This window comes from Myotis myotis, unplaced genomic scaffold, assembly GCF_014108235.1.
Source record: "Myotis myotis isolate mMyoMyo1 unplaced genomic scaffold, mMyoMyo1.p scaffold_m19_p_7, whole genome shotgun sequence".
Lineage (NCBI taxonomy): Eukaryota > Metazoa > Chordata > Mammalia > Chiroptera > Vespertilionidae > Myotis > Myotis myotis.
In genome coordinates, this window is record NW_023416379.1 from 73,431,465 (window position 1) to 73,444,669 (window position 13,205).

A 13,205-nucleotide genomic window follows, 5' to 3' on the forward strand; every position below is an offset into this window, starting at 1 on the left:
TCAATTTTGTGTGGGGTGTTTTATTTTGTTTCTAACTATCATATGTGATTAGTGTATTTTCGTGTTCACCATTAAATTTTAAATACAGTTTCTTTCTGGCATGATATACAGGTAGACACGAATGTGTCCCTTTTAAACAAACCCACTGACAGGATTGTAAGATATATTGTTTATGCTGCTGGCACTTCTTTTCACTGCTGCTGCTGCTGCTGTTGTTTAAACATTTAATGAAAGATTGTATTGAACTCATATCCTGGGGCTATAATCAAAGCAATCGTTTTAAAAATAAATAACCTGGAATCATCCAAAATGTCTGATAAAAAAAAAAAAAAAAAAACAGTCTACTTTCCTAAGATCAAAGAAGCCATCTGATGCTTGTCCTCAGTCTCCCTCCTCAAAACTCTCTGTTCGTCACATCCTTCTCTCTCTTCCCTCTTGGGCCGTGAAAGATGTATTTACTTTCCCTGACAGAGAGGATGTTTTCTTCTGCCTCTTGATACTGTCCCTAACATGCCCCTCATATCCTGCTTCCATCAAGAACCTTTGCTCGCAGCTTTGAGACAACCTGTTCTCACATGTATCTTAAACCTTTAATGGTTCACTTGGTCCCTCTTTTCTCTTTCTATAACTATGCTTACTTGTCCTGTGTTTAAAAAAACAAACATTCCAAACTTATTGGGCACTTTTATACCTCAATCCCTTCAGATCTGGCATTTGCACATACCAGTGGACTGAAAGTGCCCCCAACACCTTTCTTCACCCTTATCTTCCTCAATCTTCTATCGGATGAGACTCTGCTGACCACCAATGCCTATTAAATTGGTCCCTCCTGCGTTCCCCCTTCCAGATCTCTGATTTATATATTTCTTTTGCTTACTATTGCTTATAACCAAGCAAAATGTGAGCCAAATGAATATCCAAATTAAAAAGAAAGTTCAGAATTATCTATTTTTGTCAATTATACCCTGAAGTTTCAGTCATCAAACATCAATACCCAAATTTTCATTTACTTTTTCTCTCCATTATCCTTACCTCTTCATATCTATGCAGACATTTGTGCCATTCTTTCTCTGTTTACCTTAGCCAGCCAAAAAGCCTTCTGAATTTCCCACTTACACTAGTTCAATAGCTTCCAAATTCATCTTTCTGTCTCTTTCTCTTCTTACCTGTCCAACCCAGGAAAAAAGAAAACAAAAACAAAAACTTCTTGAAACATGTCGGTTTCTAACTCAACCAGTATTTGATGGGGAGAAAAATGTTCAGTATCATTAGCCATGAGGAAAAAGCAAATTAAAACCACCATGAGATAACCCTACACACCTATCAGAATGAAGAAAATAAAAAATAGTTATGACACCAAATGATAGATAGAATGGAAAAAACATAGACCACTCTTACATTGCTAGTAGAAATGTAAATGGAATAGCCACTCTGGGGAGTAGCTTCTTAAAAAACTAAACATGCAATTACCGTGTAAGTCAGTAATTGAACTCATGGGCATTCATCACAAAGGAAAAAATAAAACCTATGTGCACACAAAAACCTATACACAAATGTTGATGGCAGCTTCATTCATGATAGCTCAAAATGGCAACAGTCCAAATGTTCTCCCACAGATGACTGGTTAAACAAACCATGCAGTGATAAAAAGGAACTACTGGAACATGCAACAACTTGGGTGGGTCTCAAGGGTATTATGCTGACCAAGAAAAAAGTCAACGTTAAAAGGTCATATACTGCATGAGTCCCTATCTATACTAATAAAAGGGTAATATGCTAATTAGACCGGATAGACCGGACATCCTTCCGGACAAAGCCACGGTGGTGGGGCCAAGGCAGAGGTGGTTAGGGGCGATCAGGCAGGCAGGGGAGAGCAGTTAGGTGTAATCAGGCTGGCAGGGAAAAGCAGTTAGGGGCGATCAGGCTGGCAGGGGAGAACAGTTAGGGGCGATCAGGGTGGCAGGCAAGAGCAGTTAGGAGCGATCAGGCAGGCAGGCAGGTGAGTGGTTAGGAGCCAGCAGTCCCAGATTGCAAGAGGGATGTCCAACTGCTGGTCGGATATCCCCCGAGGGGTCCTGGATTGAAGATGGTGCAGGCCGGGCTGAGGAACCCTCCTCCCCCACCGTGCATGAATTTCATGCACCGGGCCCCTAGTAAATAATAATCTTGAAGAAAAAAAAATAATAATAATAATCTTGAAATGAAAAAATTATATGGAAAACAAATTGGTGGCTGCCAGGAATTAGGGTGGAATAGAGGCAGGAAGGATGTGGGTGTGACCATAAAGGGTAGAATGAGGGGGATCTTTGCATTGACTGAACAGTTCTGTATCTTGATGTCAGTGGTGGTTACATGAATCCACAGAACTATACACATACACTGTACCAATGTCAATTTCCTGAAATTGATATTATAATATGGTTGTGTAAGATACAGCCACTGGGGCCAACTGAGTAAAGAGTACATGGAAGGGACCTCTAAAATGTATTTTAAACTTCCTATGAATCTAAGATTATTTGAAAACACAAGTGTTTGGGTTTGTTTGTTTTTTTTAAAAAAAAGGGGGGCTACATAATATATTCCATTTATATAACATTCTTAAAATAATAAAATTATACAAATAAAGAAAAAAAATTAGTGTTTGCCAGCAATAGCATGGCAGTGAAGAAGAGAGAATAGGTGTAATTTGCCAGGTCTTTATCTAGCATTCCTTTAGCCATCTAAGCACCATAATGAGGACAGTGTTCCTTAAAGGCCACATGTGTGTGGGGCTATATATCCGGAGGCAAGAGAGACAGACAGAGAGAAAAAGCTTTTTTCCCTTGTAAGACATGTTAATAAGAACATGTTAGATTATGCTTAAAAGCCTATCTTTCAGAAATCTCCATGGACCAGCTGCAAATCAACCCCTACTCAAACAGGAAAAATCATTAGTTCTTCTCAACTTAAGACCAGAGAAACAAGATGAATCATAAAAAGGGTATGAATAAAAGCAGTCAGCATATAACTTTTCCTAATCCTGTTTTTTCTGAAAGAATTATTTTAAGTTCTGAAGCATTTTTTTTAGCAATCCACAATACATTAACCAAGTAAATATGACCAATCAAGCAATTCCACATGCACTACTGTATAAGAAAGACATCTGCATAATGCTCACAATTATCAATTAACACTCAAGTAAATCAGTTCAGATGATTTAATTCAGAGGATTTATTTTCATTTTAGGCCAGCTACTAAAATTATATAGAAATACTGAAATAAATGTTTAGCCTAGAATATAGTTCAACCTATTCTCTTCACTCTAGGGCAGTCAGTTACAGAACCATGGAAATGAGGATAATCACTTCACAGATGGGGAAACTCAGGCTCAAAGATGTAAGAAGCTTGCTCAAGGGAACAGTTAGTAGACTGGCATTGCTAAGCTTCAAACCCAGGTCTGTCTGACCCAAAGTAGATACAAATTCTAATACTCCCACCAGCTAAAGTTCACTTCCTAATTTCCAGCTAAGAAAATATACACTCTTAGAAAGATAAAAGTTAAATAACATTAATGTATGTTAACCTCCAAATATCTCATATATGTTTTTGTACGTATCAGGAAATATAGAAGGAAGAGGCAATATACTCTAATTTGCTCAACTTGTTATAATGAATATATAGCATTTTACCACAAGAAAAAAAAATCCTATAGAAAAATAACAAAAAATGGCAGTATCACAGTGGTCAAGAACACAGATAATGGGATTAGTCCAGGGGTGGGCAAACTTTTTGACTCGAGGGCCACAATGGGTTCTTAAACTGGACCAGAGGTCCAGAACAAAAGCATGGATGGAGTGTTTGTGTGAACTAATATAAATTCAAAGTAAACATCATTACATAAAAGGGTACGGTCTTTTTCAATAGTTTTATTCATTTCAAACGGGCCGAATCCGGCCCGTGGGCCGTAGTTTGCCCACGGCTGGATTAGTCAATATTAAATTATCTTTGGCAAGTTACTTAATCTCTCTGTATCTCAGTTTCTTCAAGAAATCACTACACCTCACAGGATTTCAGGTGTTAAATATATGCACATTGTCTGGCTTATAGTAAACAATCAACACTAGCCACTACTATTGTTATTTTATAACTTACATTTTACTGCAGTGCATGATTTTGTATTATCGCTGATACATTGAGTATTATGACTATGAACAAAGGATACTGTGCCATCTAAACTCACTATAAACTTACTTTAAAAAAATACTGCCTCTAATCACACATACATGCTACTTGGTTTATGCTGACTCCTTCCATATAAGTTATTATCTGATTTTAAACAAGTGTCTTTGTTCAGAAGAGTCTCCTATCTCCTATCACCATTCGCTCTCACTGCTATAGCTTCCTGTCTATTATTCTGCCCATAAAAATCTAGTCTTTTACTATTTAACTAAAACACCTATTGTTGTTGCTGCTGATAACAGTATACAGCTTAGAGACATGTAAATGTGAAAAATTACATGTGAATGTAGCATAAACACTCATTTAAAATTTTTTAAACAAAGGTTATACAAATAGAATGCATTTTAGTTACCTTAGAAGAGTGGAGAAAAAGGCTATTTTCTTTAGATTTCAAGTTTTAAAGAAACACTTTTTATACTTGATGCTATTAATTCTGAAGATATCTTTACACTACTTTGAAATGAATACATATGCTTCAAATTAGAACTATTCAGTACTATTTGTAATGCTAACATACCTTCAAAAACTAGGAGTAAAATTTTACAAAATTCTTAAAATCCAACTCATTTACAAAATTAGTAAATAAAATTTTTCCGGTTCTTACAGTTTATTATAATGTTTTAAATCACATAATCATATTACATACACTACATGGTATTTAAAATAAATGATTCAAGCCCAGCCAGTGTGGCTCAATGGTTGAGCATCCACCTATGAACCAGCAGGTCACGGTTCAATTCCAGGTCTGAGCATATGCCTGGGTTGTGGCCTTGATCCCTAGTAGGGGTTGTGTAGGAGGCAGCTAGCTGATCAATGATTCTCTCTCATCATTAATGTTTCTATCTCTCCCTCTCCTTTCCTCTCTGAAATCAATAAAAATATATTTAAATAATAATAATAATAAAATCAATGAATCGAGATGGCCTACAGAGTTTTAGCAGACAGCAAGATAAATACAGAGAAACATTCATCTTTCATAGCTAATTATAAACACAGTGACGTTGTGAATATTTTTATATGATATAAAACTACACAGCATTAACAACAGCAAAGGATGATATCCTAGCTGTAAAATCTAAGTGAAGCAGATGAACGGCATTTCAAAATATCCTAAAGAGAATTTCTCTTGTGGATCTGAAGTTCACTCAAGTGGCTACAACTGGTATTTATGCAATGCTTATCAGGGTACCCAGAAGCTACAAGGTTTCCCATCCATTAAACCTGCCTTTAACTTGAATTTCAGCTGAATTAAATAGGATATTATCACTGTGCAATTTTGGTGGCTGAATGTACTTTGCCATTTCCGAACATTTCTGAATAACTTGGTACTAAATGATACTCTACATTTTTAGATCCATTATAACCTACGACCTTCAAGACTCTTAAAAAAAAAAATGTTTATTGATTTTAAACTGGAAAAATTCCAAAATGACTCAGATTCATGTTTTAATATTTAAATGTATGGGGGTAGGAGAATGAACTTGTTGAACAGAACTCTATATAGGAGACCACTGCCACTCCAGTGGAAGATAAGGTAATGACAAAAAGAAAAAAACAACCTAGGAGCCAGGAGAACTGGCAACCTCAAAGTGCAAACAAAAACAATCATTTCCTTCTTCTGAACCTGATTTTGCTTGCAGCAAACATACTTACAGCAGAGGTCATACATTATGCCATTTCCTTTATAAGTTTACATATACTGCAAAATCTAGCACAGTGCTGTGCACACGTTAGGCACTCGATATAAATGTGATAAATGCACAAAAGAATGAGTGATTCCATTCTACCCCTAACAGTGCAACTGTGTCTGTTCTCTCCTGTGCTACTGAGAGGCATGGCTTTGGCAGTTGTCACCAAAACAATGTTGGGAGTCAGAGGAGAAAGATACAGAAGTCAGAATAAAATCACCAATGTGCTACTTCCATATAATAACTCATCCATCTGCTACATCCACACAATGAAATAACATTAGGCAATAAAGAGGAATGGAGTACTAACTCATGCTACAGCATGAATGAGCCCTGAAAATACTATGCTAAGTGAGAGAAGCCAGTTACAAAGATCACATATTGTATGATTCCATTTACATAGAATACCCAGAGTAGTCAAATCCATAGAGTAAGGAGATAGATGGATTGAAGATGAAAGCTAACCATCATAAGGCTTCTTTTGGGGGTGATGAACATGTTCTAAAATTGACTGAGGTGATGGTTGTACACCTTCATGAATATACTAAAAACCATTGAATTGTATACTTTAAATGGTTGAACTGCATGGTATGTGCAATTCATTATATCCTATATAATAAAAGCCTAATATGCTAAGTGTCCTGTCGTCCGTTCAACCAATCAAACTATAATATGCTAATTATGCTAAGACCGCTCAACAACTTGCTATGACATGCACTGACCACCAGGGGGGCAGACAGTCAACCGGTCAACCAGTCACTATGATGTGCACTGACCACCAGGGGGCAGACCATGACGGGTAGATTAGCTTGCTGCTGGGGTCCAGCTGATTGATATTGAGCGGGATGGACTGGACACACCTGGAGCCCTCCCGTGGTCCCTCCCTGGCTGGCCAACCTCCCACATCCCTCCCCAGCCCCGATCATGCACCAGTGGGGTCCCTCGGCCTCGCCTGTGCCCTCTTACAATCCGGGACCCCTCAAGGGATGTCAGAGAGCCAGTTTTGGCCCAACAGCAGAATGACAGGTCGATATGACATGCACTGACCACCAAGGGGAAGATGCTCAACACAGGAGCTGCCCCTGGTGGTCAGTGTGCTCCCACAAGGGGAACGCCACTCAGCCAGAAGCCAAGCTCACAAGCGGGCCTAAGTCAGCAGATGGACATCTCCCAAGGGCTCCCAGACTGGGAGAGGGTGCAGGCCGGGCTGAGGGAACCCCCCCGCCAGTGCACAAATTTTGTGCACCGGGCCTCTAGTATTCAAATAAAAGATAGCACAGTAAGTAGCATCATTAGATAATAGACACTAACCCCATTTTCAAATGGACAACCTGACACTGTGTAAGATGAATCTGCTCTGGGCTCCTCTCCTTAAAAAAGAATAGATAACACATATTAATTCCTCAGGCATGTGACATTTAAACAAAATGGAGTTTAATGAGTAATTTGCAAGAAAGTGGTCATGAAAAATACTATCAATCCTTATTTTAAAACTTTCCTAGGTCAAAATGTGACTTTAAACACACACACACACACACACACACACACACACACACACACACACAATGGCAAAGCCTCACTGAAAAGCAGGTCCCTGAACTGGCTAGAAAATAGTCAAGTTTAGCAAAGAAACCTTAGATTTAGACATTCGTCACATGGGTGAAAATAAAGTGAATTACAAAACTGAAAGGAGTTGCCAGGGAAGTGTTTGCCTCTGAAAAGAATTATACTATGGAAGAGGCCCAGGAGAAAATAATGCAACCTGGCTTTGTTCATTTGTTTCGCTTGATCATATTTTCTCCTTGTAGAGGAATATGGGACTATGGGGCCGGAAAGAAGGGAAAAGCTACCAGATAGGACTGAATAGATTGTGTTTTCATGCTTGCCTACACATTAGATTCAACAAGGAGCCCTTTAAAAAAATCCACACCCAGTATTTAATTGGCAGGTGGGGGAGGGGGGGAGGTGTATGTAAAGAACAGCCGGGGTTGAGAACCACTGAGCTAGTTGCAGAGTGCGTGCCAGGTGCAGTACAAAGCCTGGCATGATGCTGTAAGGATGACAAACATCTGGTGGATAAATACTTTCTGATGAATGCTTTGCAGTTTTCCCTTTTGGACCGTGATGCGGGCCACCTCCTCATCAAGAACCAGTATCTCTTCCAGGTATCTCATCACTCTCCAAAGTTAAACAGCTTCAGCAATGCACATTTAAAGCCAACTGAGAAGTTCTCACTGCATCAAGTCCTCTGATGAGATTCTAAAAGACAGGACTTTCACTATTTAGCATAAGACCTAATGTAAGCAATTCTTCTTCAAAAGGAGAATTTAGGTTTACTGAAGCAGAAAACTAAAAGCCTTTAATACAAAGCTGTAATTAATGGGTATTATAAATCATAGCAGCCGGATCTATGATTTCAGGTTTGTGGGATGCACTGGGTGCACCGCACAGTAATTCAACAAAAAGTGGCCTCCCGCATATAATTGCCCTTCTTGGAGAAAACCAATTTGATCCCAAAGAGGTTGGAAAGGAACGCAGATAATTACACACACTTACAATACAATTGCTTCCAGCTCTCCAAAGCCAACTTTAAAATGTATGCTTTTATTCTAAGCTAAATAAATTTTCTTCAGCTATGCCTTTTTATATTCAATCTAATAGAATAGCAAGGCCAAATTGTCACATTTGCCTATTATATATTTAATTAGTTATTCTGAGACTTGAACATTCCAACATTTCGTACTGATTAAATTCCTGTATTCTTCTAATAGAAGGATATTTTTGGTAAAATTGCCCCAACATAAAAATGCAAATCATAAAGGATTTGAAAGACATCCTTACGATGCAGCAAGCATCCAGGGTACCCCACTAGGAACCCATTAACTGGTAACAGACAGGCAATCCCTACTCCACACCTGACCTTAATTTAGGAAAGGGCAACCCAAGGCAGAACTTTGCTTTAATGCACAAGGGGCTTTTTTAGAGAGAACCCTGTCAGCCCTCCTTAGCTAAACTCCATTATATCCTAAAAATCTCTTCCACTATCCCACATCCAAGTCATCTCACTGGTCACTGGCTCCAGAATAACTCCCGTTCAAGGTAGGCCTTATTTAATTTTAAAGTACCACCTGGTCAATGATGACAGTTCTAAAAAAAAAAAATTTAAAAAAAAATGCATACCTCAAAACAAGGGCTCCAGAATAAATTCTACCAAAGCCATATGGAATGACTTGCATCATTAAAAATACTCAGCTTGAGTTTTCTGTTCTCTCATATCTTGAATGAAATATGGAAAATTCAGCTTTTATGTATGTAATAAACTATTATCATCACTCAAAGAAACTCTTACTGAAAAGTATGCTCATTTTTTTCAAATGAAAAGAAGGTACAGTAACTTGATGATTCCCCTAATTCAATTTAAGTTTATAACTTTGCAAAAGTGAAGGGATGCGCATCTCCTTCGGGAACTGTGAAGGACTGACAACCACTGGACCTGCTGGGATTCTACCTTCATCAGAAACCATCAGCAGTGCCTCCCACCTATTTTAGCAGGGCACTGGATAGAGGGTCTGTTGTAGACAGACATGAGCAGAGCAAGGACAATGGGCCAGGTACAGAAGGTCGCCAGGGTGGAAAGCCCCAGGTGCCCAGCAATGGACAATTAATTGTAGGGTGGGTATATCCTCCTCTAGCATATGGCTGGTCATGCAATTTGGACCCTCTGACCTTTCCTCCCTAGAAATAACATCTAGGTCTCAGTTGTATTTCAGCTCCAGGCCTAGAAGAAAAGCCACAAAACCAGCCACTGGACCAGATGACCCCTCTGTCCTTGCACCAACCAACCAATCAGTGGAGACCCCAAACCTGAAGGACATACCTGGAAAGTTGCTGAATATTCTATTAAGATCTTCCCCTGGGACCTCCCCTAAGATCTCCACCCTTAAAACCCTCGGGAGGAGGACCCAGCGTGCTCTCCCTCCCAGGAGCATGCCCACACCTTTCCCTTTTCCTTCCCTGGTTTCCCCCCACCCCGCACCCACAGTCCCTATCATTACCTACCTCACTCCCAAGGGCCCTTCCTTTACCTCTATAACTTATTTCCTAAGCCCATTTCTTCTAGGACTTTTTCTATCTCTGCGATTTACCAAATAAATGTTCTCTTATAGTTGGGTCTTGGCTCTGAATTCTTTCCTAACCAGAACTCAAGTACCGAGGTTGCTGAACCCATGGGTCCATTCCCGCCTCCTACAAAAGGTCCCTCTCTCCTTCCTCACCACCCTTCTAACCTATCTCACCTTCCCTGACTTTGTACCTCCTACTCTCCCTTAACTGCTCTTTTATCACTACTTTTTTCTACATTACTTTGAATCCATTCAACTTCCACTGTTTTCACCACTTACTTTCCTCTAGACACACTCTTGCTCTCTCCAACCTGCTCTCTTTCTCCATGCTCCCTCTTCCAAACCCCTCAACCCCCACCACCACGGCTGTTTTTCTTCTTGGCCTGATAACTGCCTCGCCTTGGTCTCTGGCTCTCACTGCTGCCTTCTCTCTCCACTGTTTGTTTTACTACCTGTCCTAGTCTCCTTCCAGGAGCTCACACCTCATTTCACTGTCTAAGTACCTATCCCAAAATAGGTGCTCCCCGTAGAAAGGCAAGATCTAACATTCCAATGAACTAGAAACTCCAAATTCTGGTTTTAAAAATAACAACACTAACATCTCACTAACTCCTTGTCACATGGGGCCAACTCAATTACTGCTATCACTCTAATTTTCTGCCAATATTCTTTCAAAAACTGAGTAGAAATTCGATTCTGATCTCATAGAATCAAATAAGTAGTTTTATTCATCTCTGTAACTGTACCCTGGAAGCTACTACTGTGACTCATTCTGGCTTCCCCTTATTCAATCTTTGAAGTTCCTATGAGGGTAGTTAGTGGGTAAGAACTGGAATGCCACGCACTAAAGAAGAAAGCAAGGTGTTCATGAAAACCTAGAATCCAGGAACTATTTGAACCATAAATTGGAAGCACAAGATAATAGGCTGTAACTAAATCTGGCTGTAACTGGAATCCAGTGAGATGTAAAAGACAATGTAGGTTCATCCTACCAAACTAGAATCAGTATCTGCTAACAGTGAGGCTCCCGGCAGTTACTCAATAAACACTTTTTCTAGCCTAAATTCTGAATGGCACTTAAAGATTAAGGCAGAATCCTGGGATTTCAGGTTTCCAAAAGTCATTCTGAAATATGACGATTCATATTTACTCTCCGCACATTATTCTACTACAGCAGCAAAGCTCCTGTCTTAAGCTTTGCTAGAAATTACCTAAAGACTACTATTGGGGAAAAAAAAATCAGGGGGAAAAAATGCCCCTTCTTTTATTTAAAGCAACTAGCACACTAAAAACCCACGCCAACTACTTTGTGATGGAATTTTCATGAAGAGCCGGCTGCAAAACACAGCCCCATGGAGAAAAGGAGTGGGAAGGACAAAAGGGTTACCCAGACCTAGGAATTCAAGGTGTCTTCAAATATTTGTAAAATGTGATTTAAAAGATTAAGAGGAAATGGAAAACACTTCTGATAAAATGCCACAATGCTCAAATAAAAACCTTTCAGGAAGCGGGATTTACCGATTACTATTTGTCCAAAAGATTATCTGTGTTTCTTACGTTAAAATGGAAAGGCTTCTTTAACAGGTCAGCTTCCAATGTGCTACAAATTGACAGATAAAGCGCTAGGTGGGTAACTTTCCAAAAGAGCAACATTTAAAAGGATGAGAACACAGAAAAGAAATATATTCAAATGTGGGTAGAGGAAATTTAGAATGCTGTGTGGCTAGGGTCTTTCTAAGATACTATGCTCCGTTCGTAATAACAGCACATATTTATTAGTAAATACCATTTTCAAAACAAACATTAATATTTAAACATAAATTACTGTGTTTTAAACACATAGCTATAAACACATGAGAAAACTGAATACCCCTTCTGTTAATATATGTTGAAATATTAAAAGTGTGTATACTATTCAACATAAATTCAAATCTACTGCATAGGGTCCTGGGTCTCATTGCTTATTCTGAATCAAGGACCAAAAACTCATACTATTTTCATACCTTGCATACAAAACAGCTTGGTTCTCCAGAAATCAATAAGTCAAATATTTGACTGCTCTGTATGCTCTGATTAGAAAATTCACATCCCTAAGGTCACAGTGTTCTACCTGCTTTTTCAAGTTTTTCACATTAACAGTCAGTACCAGGGTGGAATTTTCCTAGGTTTAAATGTCAGTGTCTGTTCTCATTGTAATAGTGACAAAACCATAAATGTACGTCAGCAGTGTTTTCATACTGAGGATGGTAAGAATGTGCCTGCTGTGAAAATACCAATAGTTCACCTTGCATGACATATTCCCATTTGAAAGTATCTTCTTTCACAAACCGAAAGCGAATGTGCCAGGAGGCAGCGTGCTCCTCAGCAAGTAAAAAGGGCTCCAGGGGAAACCCAGCACCGGATGGGCCTCCACTCCATCGGATGGGAAGCGCGTTCATCAGCCCCTTCAGAGACAATACTGATGAGCAGAATAGTGTATGCGAGATCATCTGGGTGGTGGAGATAATGCAATCACTACCTGACATCAGTGCATAGCCTAGCACACGATGCTTTCCTCATAACTGTTCACCATCACGGAGACCCTCTATCCCAGAGTTTACAAATACTGCATTACGCCTGGCATCACAGCCTGAGGCCTTCAGTGAAGTAAGTCAACGCAAAGGGACTCTAGAGTAAGTGAGTTAAGCATTTTAATAAAAATTATACAAATTTTGGCCCTGGACACACAGAAGAAAATGGTTCTTCTATATATCCTTCTAGAACAGTGGTTCTCAACCTTCCTAATGCCACAACCCTTTAATATAGTTCCTCATGTTGTGGTGACCCCCAATTTCATTGTTACAAATTGAACATAATTAAAGCATAGTGATTAATCACAGAAACAATATGTAATTATATATGTGTTTTCCGATGGTCATAGGTGACCCCTGTGAAAGGGTCGTTCGACCCCCAAAGGGGTCGCGACCCACAGGTTGAGAAACGCTGTTCTAGAAAATGAAACACCTGATTATACTATACTCCACGCAGTTACCATTCGTAAATGTATGTTGTATCAGTCAGGGCACCAAGTTGTAGACAATCCTCCAACTAATAAATATAAACAGAAAAATAATCTGTTAAAAGATACGTACGTTTAGAGAATATCCAGAGGGCCAGAGTACAATGACAGAAAACACTA

The 13,205-nt window shown here is 39.3% G+C and overlaps 1 protein-coding gene and 1 long non-coding RNA gene across 3 annotated transcripts in view; both read right to left on the reverse strand.

The window, feature by feature from the left end:
• The window catches only part of PRIM2 (DNA primase subunit 2), a 286,500-nt gene that overhangs the window by 143,932 nt on the left and 129,363 nt on the right, over nucleotides 1-13,205 (reverse strand). The window lies entirely within an intron of this gene.
• On the reverse strand, nucleotides 1,077-13,115 carry LOC118660276. Its single transcript, XR_004968858.1, has 3 exons — nucleotides 13,059-13,115; nucleotides 7,218-7,276; nucleotides 1,077-1,166 (listed from the first exon to the last, which is right to left on the reverse strand). It is a non-coding gene; the product is annotated as an uncharacterized LOC118660276 (long non-coding RNA).